At 53.5% G+C, this 8,268-nt stretch overlaps 19 non-coding genes across 19 annotated transcripts; 15 read left to right on the top strand and 4 right to left on the bottom strand.

Moving 5' to 3' along the window:
* The first annotated feature begins 362 nt into the window (after positions 1-362).
* Trnae-uuc (transfer RNA glutamic acid (anticodon UUC)) lies at positions 363-434 on the top strand. Its single transcript has one exon. It is a non-coding gene; the product is annotated as a tRNA-Glu (tRNA).
* Positions 435-713: 279 nt separating this feature from the next.
* Positions 714-786, top strand: Trnak-uuu (transfer RNA lysine (anticodon UUU)). The gene has a single exon. It is a non-coding gene; the product is annotated as a tRNA-Lys (tRNA).
* Positions 787-926: 140 nt separating this feature from the next.
* Positions 927-1,008, top strand: Trnas-aga (transfer RNA serine (anticodon AGA)). Its single transcript has one exon. It is a non-coding gene; the product is annotated as a tRNA-Ser (tRNA).
* Positions 1,009-1,286: 278 nt separating this feature from the next.
* Positions 1,287-1,358, bottom strand: Trnag-ucc (transfer RNA glycine (anticodon UCC)). Its single transcript has one exon. It is a non-coding gene; the product is annotated as a tRNA-Gly (tRNA).
* Positions 1,359-2,171: 813 nt separating this feature from the next.
* On the top strand, positions 2,172-2,244 carry Trnam-cau (transfer RNA methionine (anticodon CAU)). Its single transcript has one exon. It is a non-coding gene; the product is annotated as a tRNA-Met (tRNA).
* A 322-nt stretch (positions 2,245-2,566) lies between these two features.
* Trnae-uuc (transfer RNA glutamic acid (anticodon UUC)) lies at positions 2,567-2,638 on the top strand. The gene has a single exon. It is a non-coding gene; the product is annotated as a tRNA-Glu (tRNA).
* A 279-nt stretch (positions 2,639-2,917) lies between these two features.
* Positions 2,918-2,990, top strand: Trnak-uuu (transfer RNA lysine (anticodon UUU)). The gene has a single exon. It is a non-coding gene; the product is annotated as a tRNA-Lys (tRNA).
* A 140-nt stretch (positions 2,991-3,130) lies between these two features.
* Trnas-aga (transfer RNA serine (anticodon AGA)) lies at positions 3,131-3,212 on the top strand. The gene has a single exon. It is a non-coding gene; the product is annotated as a tRNA-Ser (tRNA).
* Positions 3,213-3,490: 278 nt separating this feature from the next.
* Positions 3,491-3,562, bottom strand: Trnag-ucc (transfer RNA glycine (anticodon UCC)). The gene has a single exon. It is a non-coding gene; the product is annotated as a tRNA-Gly (tRNA).
* Positions 3,563-4,375: 813 nt separating this feature from the next.
* Positions 4,376-4,448, top strand: Trnam-cau (transfer RNA methionine (anticodon CAU)). Its single transcript has one exon. It is a non-coding gene; the product is annotated as a tRNA-Met (tRNA).
* A 322-nt stretch (positions 4,449-4,770) lies between these two features.
* Positions 4,771-4,842, top strand: Trnae-uuc (transfer RNA glutamic acid (anticodon UUC)). Its single transcript has one exon. It is a non-coding gene; the product is annotated as a tRNA-Glu (tRNA).
* A 279-nt stretch (positions 4,843-5,121) lies between these two features.
* Positions 5,122-5,194, top strand: Trnak-uuu (transfer RNA lysine (anticodon UUU)). The gene has a single exon. It is a non-coding gene; the product is annotated as a tRNA-Lys (tRNA).
* Positions 5,195-5,334: 140 nt separating this feature from the next.
* Positions 5,335-5,416, top strand: Trnas-aga (transfer RNA serine (anticodon AGA)). The gene has a single exon. It is a non-coding gene; the product is annotated as a tRNA-Ser (tRNA).
* Positions 5,417-5,694: 278 nt separating this feature from the next.
* Positions 5,695-5,766, bottom strand: Trnag-ucc (transfer RNA glycine (anticodon UCC)). The gene has a single exon. It is a non-coding gene; the product is annotated as a tRNA-Gly (tRNA).
* An 813-nt stretch (positions 5,767-6,579) lies between these two features.
* On the top strand, positions 6,580-6,652 carry Trnam-cau (transfer RNA methionine (anticodon CAU)). The gene has a single exon. It is a non-coding gene; the product is annotated as a tRNA-Met (tRNA).
* Positions 6,653-6,974: 322 nt separating this feature from the next.
* Trnae-uuc (transfer RNA glutamic acid (anticodon UUC)) lies at positions 6,975-7,046 on the top strand. Its single transcript has one exon. It is a non-coding gene; the product is annotated as a tRNA-Glu (tRNA).
* A 279-nt stretch (positions 7,047-7,325) lies between these two features.
* Positions 7,326-7,398, top strand: Trnak-uuu (transfer RNA lysine (anticodon UUU)). Its single transcript has one exon. It is a non-coding gene; the product is annotated as a tRNA-Lys (tRNA).
* A 140-nt stretch (positions 7,399-7,538) lies between these two features.
* Trnas-aga (transfer RNA serine (anticodon AGA)) lies at positions 7,539-7,620 on the top strand. Its single transcript has one exon. It is a non-coding gene; the product is annotated as a tRNA-Ser (tRNA).
* Positions 7,621-7,898: 278 nt separating this feature from the next.
* Trnag-ucc (transfer RNA glycine (anticodon UCC)) lies at positions 7,899-7,970 on the bottom strand. The gene has a single exon. It is a non-coding gene; the product is annotated as a tRNA-Gly (tRNA).
* Positions 7,971-8,268: the final 298 nt, after the last annotated feature.

Below are 8,268 nucleotides of genomic sequence, written 5' to 3'. Positions count from 1 at the left end.
CATAATCTTAAGGTCGTGAGTTCGATCCTCACCCGGGGCATATAATTTGCTGTACATCATGGCTGAATTAACGGCGTTGCTGTTGCTAGGGAACGAACTGAATTGTCGTTTGTTATCCACAAGGAGTCCACGCCTCAGCGTCAAAATGTTTACATCCAGCTATGGCAAGGTACAGCTTTGACCTTTCTCCTCCCCTGTTATGAGTAAAATATGATGCAAACAGCAATGAATAGTCAGTTTCGAGCTGTGCGCCATGCCAGTCTGTAGGCGCAAATATGCTCGCAAACAGAGAACACCACTGAGTCCGGATTCAGCACGAAATGCCAGAGGAGAGGGAGTAAATCTGACACTTATCGAGCAAATCCGGTGTGGTCTAGTGGCTAGGATACCTGGCTTTCACCCAGGAGGCCAGGGTTCGATTCCCGGTACCGGAAGCGAAGTTTTTGCGCACACGACCCTCCATGTTTTGGCCCTCCAACCCTCGTTTGTCGCCCTCCTTCCGGAGCTTCAACCGAGCGTAATCGGGGAAAAAAGGCACGAGATGCAATTACTGTCAGCACCGGGATAAAGGGAGAAGAGGCACTGGTCCGCTGTTGGGCTGCTACCAGCGTCAGTGGCAAGTCGGTGAAGTCGCCAGTTGCGCCAGAAGCCAGCAATTACGCGTTCCAGTTATTCACATTGCCTGCAGCTGCTCCATCCCCCAACAAGTGTGAGCCCGGATAGCTCAGTCGGTAGAGCATTAGGCTTTTAACCTAAGGGTCCAGGGTTCGAGTCCCTGTCCGGGCGAAGATTTTAACGCTTCCGTAATGGCTCGTCTCGTAGCGCTGGTAGCCCTGCCGTAATCAGTGCACGGAGTTCGTTTCCTGTCAACATACTGCGCAGAACGGTTTGAGTTTTCACGATTCGAGGGAACTTTTTGGCTGCGAGCAGTCGTGGCCGAGTGGTTAAGGCGTCTGACTAGAAATCAGATTCCCTCTGGGAGCGTAGGTTCGAGTCCTACCGACTGCGTCTCTTTTTTTTATTTTTTTGTTTAAGAAGAAGGAGCAGAAAATTTCGCAGTTTGCCTGTCGTTTTGGTACTTCGCTACACCTCACCTCTCACAGCCGTTTATATCGCCTGTCCTCTTGATAAGGGCGAATTCCAAGCGTCAGCTTTCGCGTCAGCCGAGCAAAGTCGGGACAAGTCGGGACATACTACAGGATGGCCTGCGTGGAGCAACGACGGAAAGAAAACGTTAATTTAACAGCACGTGGCTCACATACTCATACGTAAAAATTTGCGCCCGTTGCGGTGGCCGGGAATCGAACCCGGATCAACTGCTTGGAAGGCAACTATGCTCACCATTACACCACCACCGCACAGCCGCTGCCCGTGACGCCGCGCTGTGTCGGCTTCCCGCCCGCCGGCAGCGGCCCACGGTGATAGTAGCTGTAGGCGCTTTACGAGGTAGGAGGGTGCATCCACACGCGTTCGGGCAGCGCCTCCACGCACGCTGCGTCTTTGGGCAAGACTCGTCGCCGCGGCCGCAAGGTTACTCACACGATAGTGATGAGCGGTCGCTTTAAGGCAGTGTAGTGGGGGACTCCGCGTGTGTAGCACTTTTTTCGGTTGTATCCGGCGTCGTTGGGTGGCAATCCCACTTTCCCTGCAGACAGCTACTCTGGAATATGCTCGGGAAGCACGGTCGACCGCCCCCAACAAATGCAACTAAAAAAATGAGAACAACAACAAAAAAAGCGGCAGGTTGTTCGCCTACCACGCGGGCGGCCCGGGTTCGATTCCCGGCCGATGCATCGTTTTGCTGTTCTCGCTATAATGCTGCCGCGCCGATTGCTCGTTTGAGCTGCGTCAGCCTCAGAAATGTATAGCAGGATTCGCTGTGAGAAGAACCAAACACGCAGCACGCAAGAGACCGTACTTGGACGGACGCGTGCTATTTCTGAACTCTAGCGTCAGCCTGGCCCTACAGGCCGCTGTGTTCAGGTGCCGCAAGGGCGATGTACTGTAACCTCAGGCAGTGCTGCTTTCCGTTGGAAAAGCCGCGGCAGCAGTTTAATCTAGCAATTCGGGAAAGCACGTGTAGCAACACAACAGATTCTTGAGAAAGCGCAAACTGTCTATCTCTAATATGCGAGGCTTACCAAGTTTCCTGGGACGTTGGTTGCAGACGTGCCTCGGTAGCGCAGTGGGCAGCGCGTAAGTCTCATAATCTTAAGGTCGTGAGTTCGATCCTCACCCGGGGCATATAATTTGCTGTACATCATGGCTGAATTAACGGCGTTGCTGTTGCTAGGGAACGAACTGAATTGTCGTTTGTTATCCACAAGGAGTCCACGCCTCAGCGTCAAAATGTTTACATCCAGCTATGGCAAGGTACAGCTTTGACCTTTCTCCTCCCCTGTTATGAGTAAAATATGATGCAAACAGCAATGAATAGTCAGTTTCGAGCTGTGCGCCATGCCAGTCTGTAGGCGCAAATATGCTCGCAAACAGAGAACACCACTGAGTCCGGATTCAGCACGAAATGCCAGAGGAGAGGGAGTAAATCTGACACTTATCGAGCAAATCCGGTGTGGTCTAGTGGCTAGGATACCTGGCTTTCACCCAGGAGGCCAGGGTTCGATTCCCGGTACCGGAAGCGAAGTTTTTGCGCACACGACCCTCCATGTTTTGGCCCTCCAACCCTCGTTTGTCGCCCTCCTTCCGGAGCTTCAACCGAGCGTAATCGGGGAAAAAAGGCACGAGATGCAATTACTGTCAGCACCGGGATAAAGGGAGAAGAGGCACTGGTCCGCTGTTGGGCTGCTACCAGCGTCAGTGGCAAGTCGGTGAAGTCGCCAGTTGCGCCAGAAGCCAGCAATTACGCGTTCCAGTTATTCACATTGCCTGCAGCTGCTCCATCCCCCAACAAGTGTGAGCCCGGATAGCTCAGTCGGTAGAGCATTAGGCTTTTAACCTAAGGGTCCAGGGTTCGAGTCCCTGTCCGGGCGAAGATTTTAACGCTTCCGTAATGGCTCGTCTCGTAGCGCTGGTAGCCCTGCCGTAATCAGTGCACGGAGTTCGTTTCCTGTCAACATACTGCGCAGAACGGTTTGAGTTTTCACGATTCGAGGGAACTTTTTGGCTGCGAGCAGTCGTGGCCGAGTGGTTAAGGCGTCTGACTAGAAATCAGATTCCCTCTGGGAGCGTAGGTTCGAGTCCTACCGACTGCGTCTCTTTTTTTTATTTTTTTGTTTAAGAAGAAGGAGCAGAAAATTTCGCAGTTTGCCTGTCGTTTTGGTACTTCGCTACACCTCACCTCTCACAGCCGTTTATATCGCCTGTCCTCTTGATAAGGGCGAATTCCAAGCGTCAGCTTTCGCGTCAGCCGAGCAAAGTCGGGACAAGTCGGGACATACTACAGGATGGCCTGCGTGGAGCAACGACGGAAAGAAAACGTTAATTTAACAGCACGTGGCTCACATACTCATACGTAAAAATTTGCGCCCGTTGCGGTGGCCGGGAATCGAACCCGGATCAACTGCTTGGAAGGCAACTATGCTCACCATTACACCACCACCGCACAGCCGCTGCCCGTGACGCCGCGCTGTGTCGGCTTCCCGCCCGCCGGCAGCGGCCCACGGTGATAGTAGCTGTAGGCGCTTTACGAGGTAGGAGGGTGCATCCACACGCGTTCGGGCAGCGCCTCCACGCACGCTGCGTCTTTGGGCAAGACTCGTCGCCGCGGCCGCAAGGTTACTCACACGATAGTGATGAGCGGTCGCTTTAAGGCAGTGTAGTGGGGGACTCCGCGTGTGTAGCACTTTTTTCGGTTGTATCCGGCGTCGTTGGGTGGCAATCCCACTTTCCCTGCAGACAGCTACTCTGGAATATGCTCGGGAAGCACGGTCGACCGCCCCCAACAAATGCAACTAAAAAAATGAGAACAACAACAAAAAAAGCGGCAGGTTGTTCGCCTACCACGCGGGCGGCCCGGGTTCGATTCCCGGCCGATGCATCGTTTTGCTGTTCTCGCTATAATGCTGCCGCGCCGATTGCTCGTTTGAGCTGCGTCAGCCTCAGAAATGTATAGCAGGATTCGCTGTGAGAAGAACCAAACACGCAGCACGCAAGAGACCGTACTTGGACGGACGCGTGCTATTTCTGAACTCTAGCGTCAGCCTGGCCCTACAGGCCGCTGTGTTCAGGTGCCGCAAGGGCGATGTACTGTAACCTCAGGCAGTGCTGCTTTCCGTTGGAAAAGCCGCGGCAGCAGTTTAATCTAGCAATTCGGGAAAGCACGTGTAGCAACACAACAGATTCTTGAGAAAGCGCAAACTGTCTATCTCTAATATGCGAGGCTTACCAAGTTTCCTGGGACGTTGGTTGCAGACGTGCCTCGGTAGCGCAGTGGGCAGCGCGTAAGTCTCATAATCTTAAGGTCGTGAGTTCGATCCTCACCCGGGGCATATAATTTGCTGTACATCATGGCTGAATTAACGGCGTTGCTGTTGCTAGGGAACGAACTGAATTGTCGTTTGTTATCCACAAGGAGTCCACGCCTCAGCGTCAAAATGTTTACATCCAGCTATGGCAAGGTACAGCTTTGACCTTTCTCCTCCCCTGTTATGAGTAAAATATGATGCAAACAGCAATGAATAGTCAGTTTCGAGCTGTGCGCCATGCCAGTCTGTAGGCGCAAATATGCTCGCAAACAGAGAACACCACTGAGTCCGGATTCAGCACGAAATGCCAGAGGAGAGGGAGTAAATCTGACACTTATCGAGCAAATCCGGTGTGGTCTAGTGGCTAGGATACCTGGCTTTCACCCAGGAGGCCAGGGTTCGATTCCCGGTACCGGAAGCGAAGTTTTTGCGCACACGACCCTCCATGTTTTGGCCCTCCAACCCTCGTTTGTCGCCCTCCTTCCGGAGCTTCAACCGAGCGTAATCGGGGAAAAAAGGCACGAGATGCAATTACTGTCAGCACCGGGATAAAGGGAGAAGAGGCACTGGTCCGCTGTTGGGCTGCTACCAGCGTCAGTGGCAAGTCGGTGAAGTCGCCAGTTGCGCCAGAAGCCAGCAATTACGCGTTCCAGTTATTCACATTGCCTGCAGCTGCTCCATCCCCCAACAAGTGTGAGCCCGGATAGCTCAGTCGGTAGAGCATTAGGCTTTTAACCTAAGGGTCCAGGGTTCGAGTCCCTGTCCGGGCGAAGATTTTAACGCTTCCGTAATGGCTCGTCTCGTAGCGCTGGTAGCCCTGCCGTAATCAGTGCACGGAGTTCGTTTCCTGTCAACATACTGCGCAGAACGGTTTGAGTTTTCACGATTCGAGGGAACTTTTTGGCTGCGAGCAGTCGTGGCCGAGTGGTTAAGGCGTCTGACTAGAAATCAGATTCCCTCTGGGAGCGTAGGTTCGAGTCCTACCGACTGCGTCTCTTTTTTTTATTTTTTTGTTTAAGAAGAAGGAGCAGAAAATTTCGCAGTTTGCCTGTCGTTTTGGTACTTCGCTACACCTCACCTCTCACAGCCGTTTATATCGCCTGTCCTCTTGATAAGGGCGAATTCCAAGCGTCAGCTTTCGCGTCAGCCGAGCAAAGTCGGGACAAGTCGGGACATACTACAGGATGGCCTGCGTGGAGCAACGACGGAAAGAAAACGTTAATTTAACAGCACGTGGCTCACATACTCATACGTAAAAATTTGCGCCCGTTGCGGTGGCCGGGAATCGAACCCGGATCAACTGCTTGGAAGGCAACTATGCTCACCATTACACCACCACCGCACAGCCGCTGCCCGTGACGCCGCGCTGTGTCGGCTTCCCGCCCGCCGGCAGCGGCCCACGGTGATAGTAGCTGTAGGCGCTTTACGAGGTAGGAGGGTGCATCCACACGCGTTCGGGCAGCGCCTCCACGCACGCTGCGTCTTTGGGCAAGACTCGTCGCCGCGGCCGCAAGGTTACTCACACGATAGTGATGAGCGGTCGCTTTAAGGCAGTGTAGTGGGGGACTCCGCGTGTGTAGCACTTTTTTCGGTTGTATCCGGCGTCGTTGGGTGGCAATCCCACTTTCCCTGCAGACAGCTACTCTGGAATATGCTCGGGAAGCACGGTCGACCGCCCCCAACAAATGCAACTAAAAAAATGAGAACAACAACAAAAAAAGCGGCAGGTTGTTCGCCTACCACGCGGGCGGCCCGGGTTCGATTCCCGGCCGATGCATCGTTTTGCTGTTCTCGCTATAATGCTGCCGCGCCGATTGCTCGTTTGAGCTGCGTCAGCCTCAGAAATGTATAGCAGGATTCGCTGTGAGAAGAACCAAACACGCAGCACGCAAGAGACCGTACTTGGACGGACGCGTGCTATTTCTGAACTCTAGCGTCAGCCTGGCCCTACAGGCCGCTGTGTTCAGGTGCCGCAAGGGCGATGTACTGTAACCTCAGGCAGTGCTGCTTTCCGTTGGAAAAGCCGCGGCAGCAGTTTAATCTAGCAATTCGGGAAAGCACGTGTAGCAACACAACAGATTCTTGAGAAAGCGCAAACTGTCTATCTCTAATATGCGAGGCTTACCAAGTTTCCTGGGACGTTGGTTGCAGACGTGCCTCGGTAGCGCAGTGGGCAGCGCGTAAGTCTCATAATCTTAAGGTCGTGAGTTCGATCCTCACCCGGGGCATATAATTTGCTGTACATCATGGCTGAATTAACGGCGTTGCTGTTGCTAGGGAACGAACTGAATTGTCGTTTGTTATCCACAAGGAGTCCACGCCTCAGCGTCAAAATGTTTACATCCAGCTATGGCAAGGTACAGCTTTGACCTTTCTCCTCCCCTGTTATGAGTAAAATATGATGCAAACAGCAATGAATAGTCAGTTTCGAGCTGTGCGCCATGCCAGTCTGTAGGCGCAAATATGCTCGCAAACAGAGAACACCACTGAGTCCGGATTCAGCACGAAATGCCAGAGGAGAGGGAGTAAATCTGACACTTATCGAGCAAATCCGGTGTGGTCTAGTGGCTAGGATACCTGGCTTTCACCCAGGAGGCCAGGGTTCGATTCCCGGTACCGGAAGCGAAGTTTTTGCGCACACGACCCTCCATGTTTTGGCCCTCCAACCCTCGTTTGTCGCCCTCCTTCCGGAGCTTCAACCGAGCGTAATCGGGGAAAAAAGGCACGAGATGCAATTACTGTCAGCACCGGGATAAAGGGAGAAGAGGCACTGGTCCGCTGTTGGGCTGCTACCAGCGTCAGTGGCAAGTCGGTGAAGTCGCCAGTTGCGCCAGAAGCCAGCAATTACGCGTTCCAGTTATTCACATTGCCTGCAGCTGCTCCATCCCCCAACAAGTGTGAGCCCGGATAGCTCAGTCGGTAGAGCATTAGGCTTTTAACCTAAGGGTCCAGGGTTCGAGTCCCTGTCCGGGCGAAGATTTTAACGCTTCCGTAATGGCTCGTCTCGTAGCGCTGGTAGCCCTGCCGTAATCAGTGCACGGAGTTCGTTTCCTGTCAACATACTGCGCAGAACGGTTTGAGTTTTCACGATTCGAGGGAACTTTTTGGCTGCGAGCAGTCGTGGCCGAGTGGTTAAGGCGTCTGACTAGAAATCAGATTCCCTCTGGGAGCGTAGGTTCGAGTCCTACCGACTGCGTCTCTTTTTTTTATTTTTTTGTTTAAGAAGAAGGAGCAGAAAATTTCGCAGTTTGCCTGTCGTTTTGGTACTTCGCTACACCTCACCTCTCACAGCCGTTTATATCGCCTGTCCTCTTGATAAGGGCGAATTCCAAGCGTCAGCTTTCGCGTCAGCCGAGCAAAGTCGGGACAAGTCGGGACATACTACAGGATGGCCTGCGTGGAGCAACGACGGAAAGAAAACGTTAATTTAACAGCACGTGGCTCACATACTCATACGTAAAAATTTGCGCCCGTTGCGGTGGCCGGGAATCGAACCCGGATCAACTGCTTGGAAGGCAACTATGCTCACCATTACACCACCACCGCACAGCCGCTGCCCGTGACGCCGCGCTGTGTCGGCTTCCCGCCCGCCGGCAGCGGCCCACGGTGATAGTAGCTGTAGGCGCTTTACGAGGTAGGAGGGTGCATCCACACGCGTTCGGGCAGCGCCTCCACGCACGCTGCGTCTTTGGGCAAGACTCGTCGCCGCGGCCGCAAGGTTACTCACACGATAGTGATGAGCGGTCGCTTTAAGGCAGTGTAGTGGGGGACTCCGCGTGTGTAGCACTTTTTTCGGTTGTATCCGGCGTCGTTGGGTGGCAATCCCACTTTCCCTGCAGACAGC

Source organism: Schistocerca serialis, unplaced genomic scaffold (assembly GCF_023864345.2).
Source record: "Schistocerca serialis cubense isolate TAMUIC-IGC-003099 unplaced genomic scaffold, iqSchSeri2.2 HiC_scaffold_581, whole genome shotgun sequence".
Classification (NCBI taxonomy): domain Eukaryota; kingdom Metazoa; phylum Arthropoda; class Insecta; order Orthoptera; family Acrididae; genus Schistocerca; species Schistocerca serialis.
This window is presented reverse-complemented; position numbering and strand designations above follow the sequence as displayed.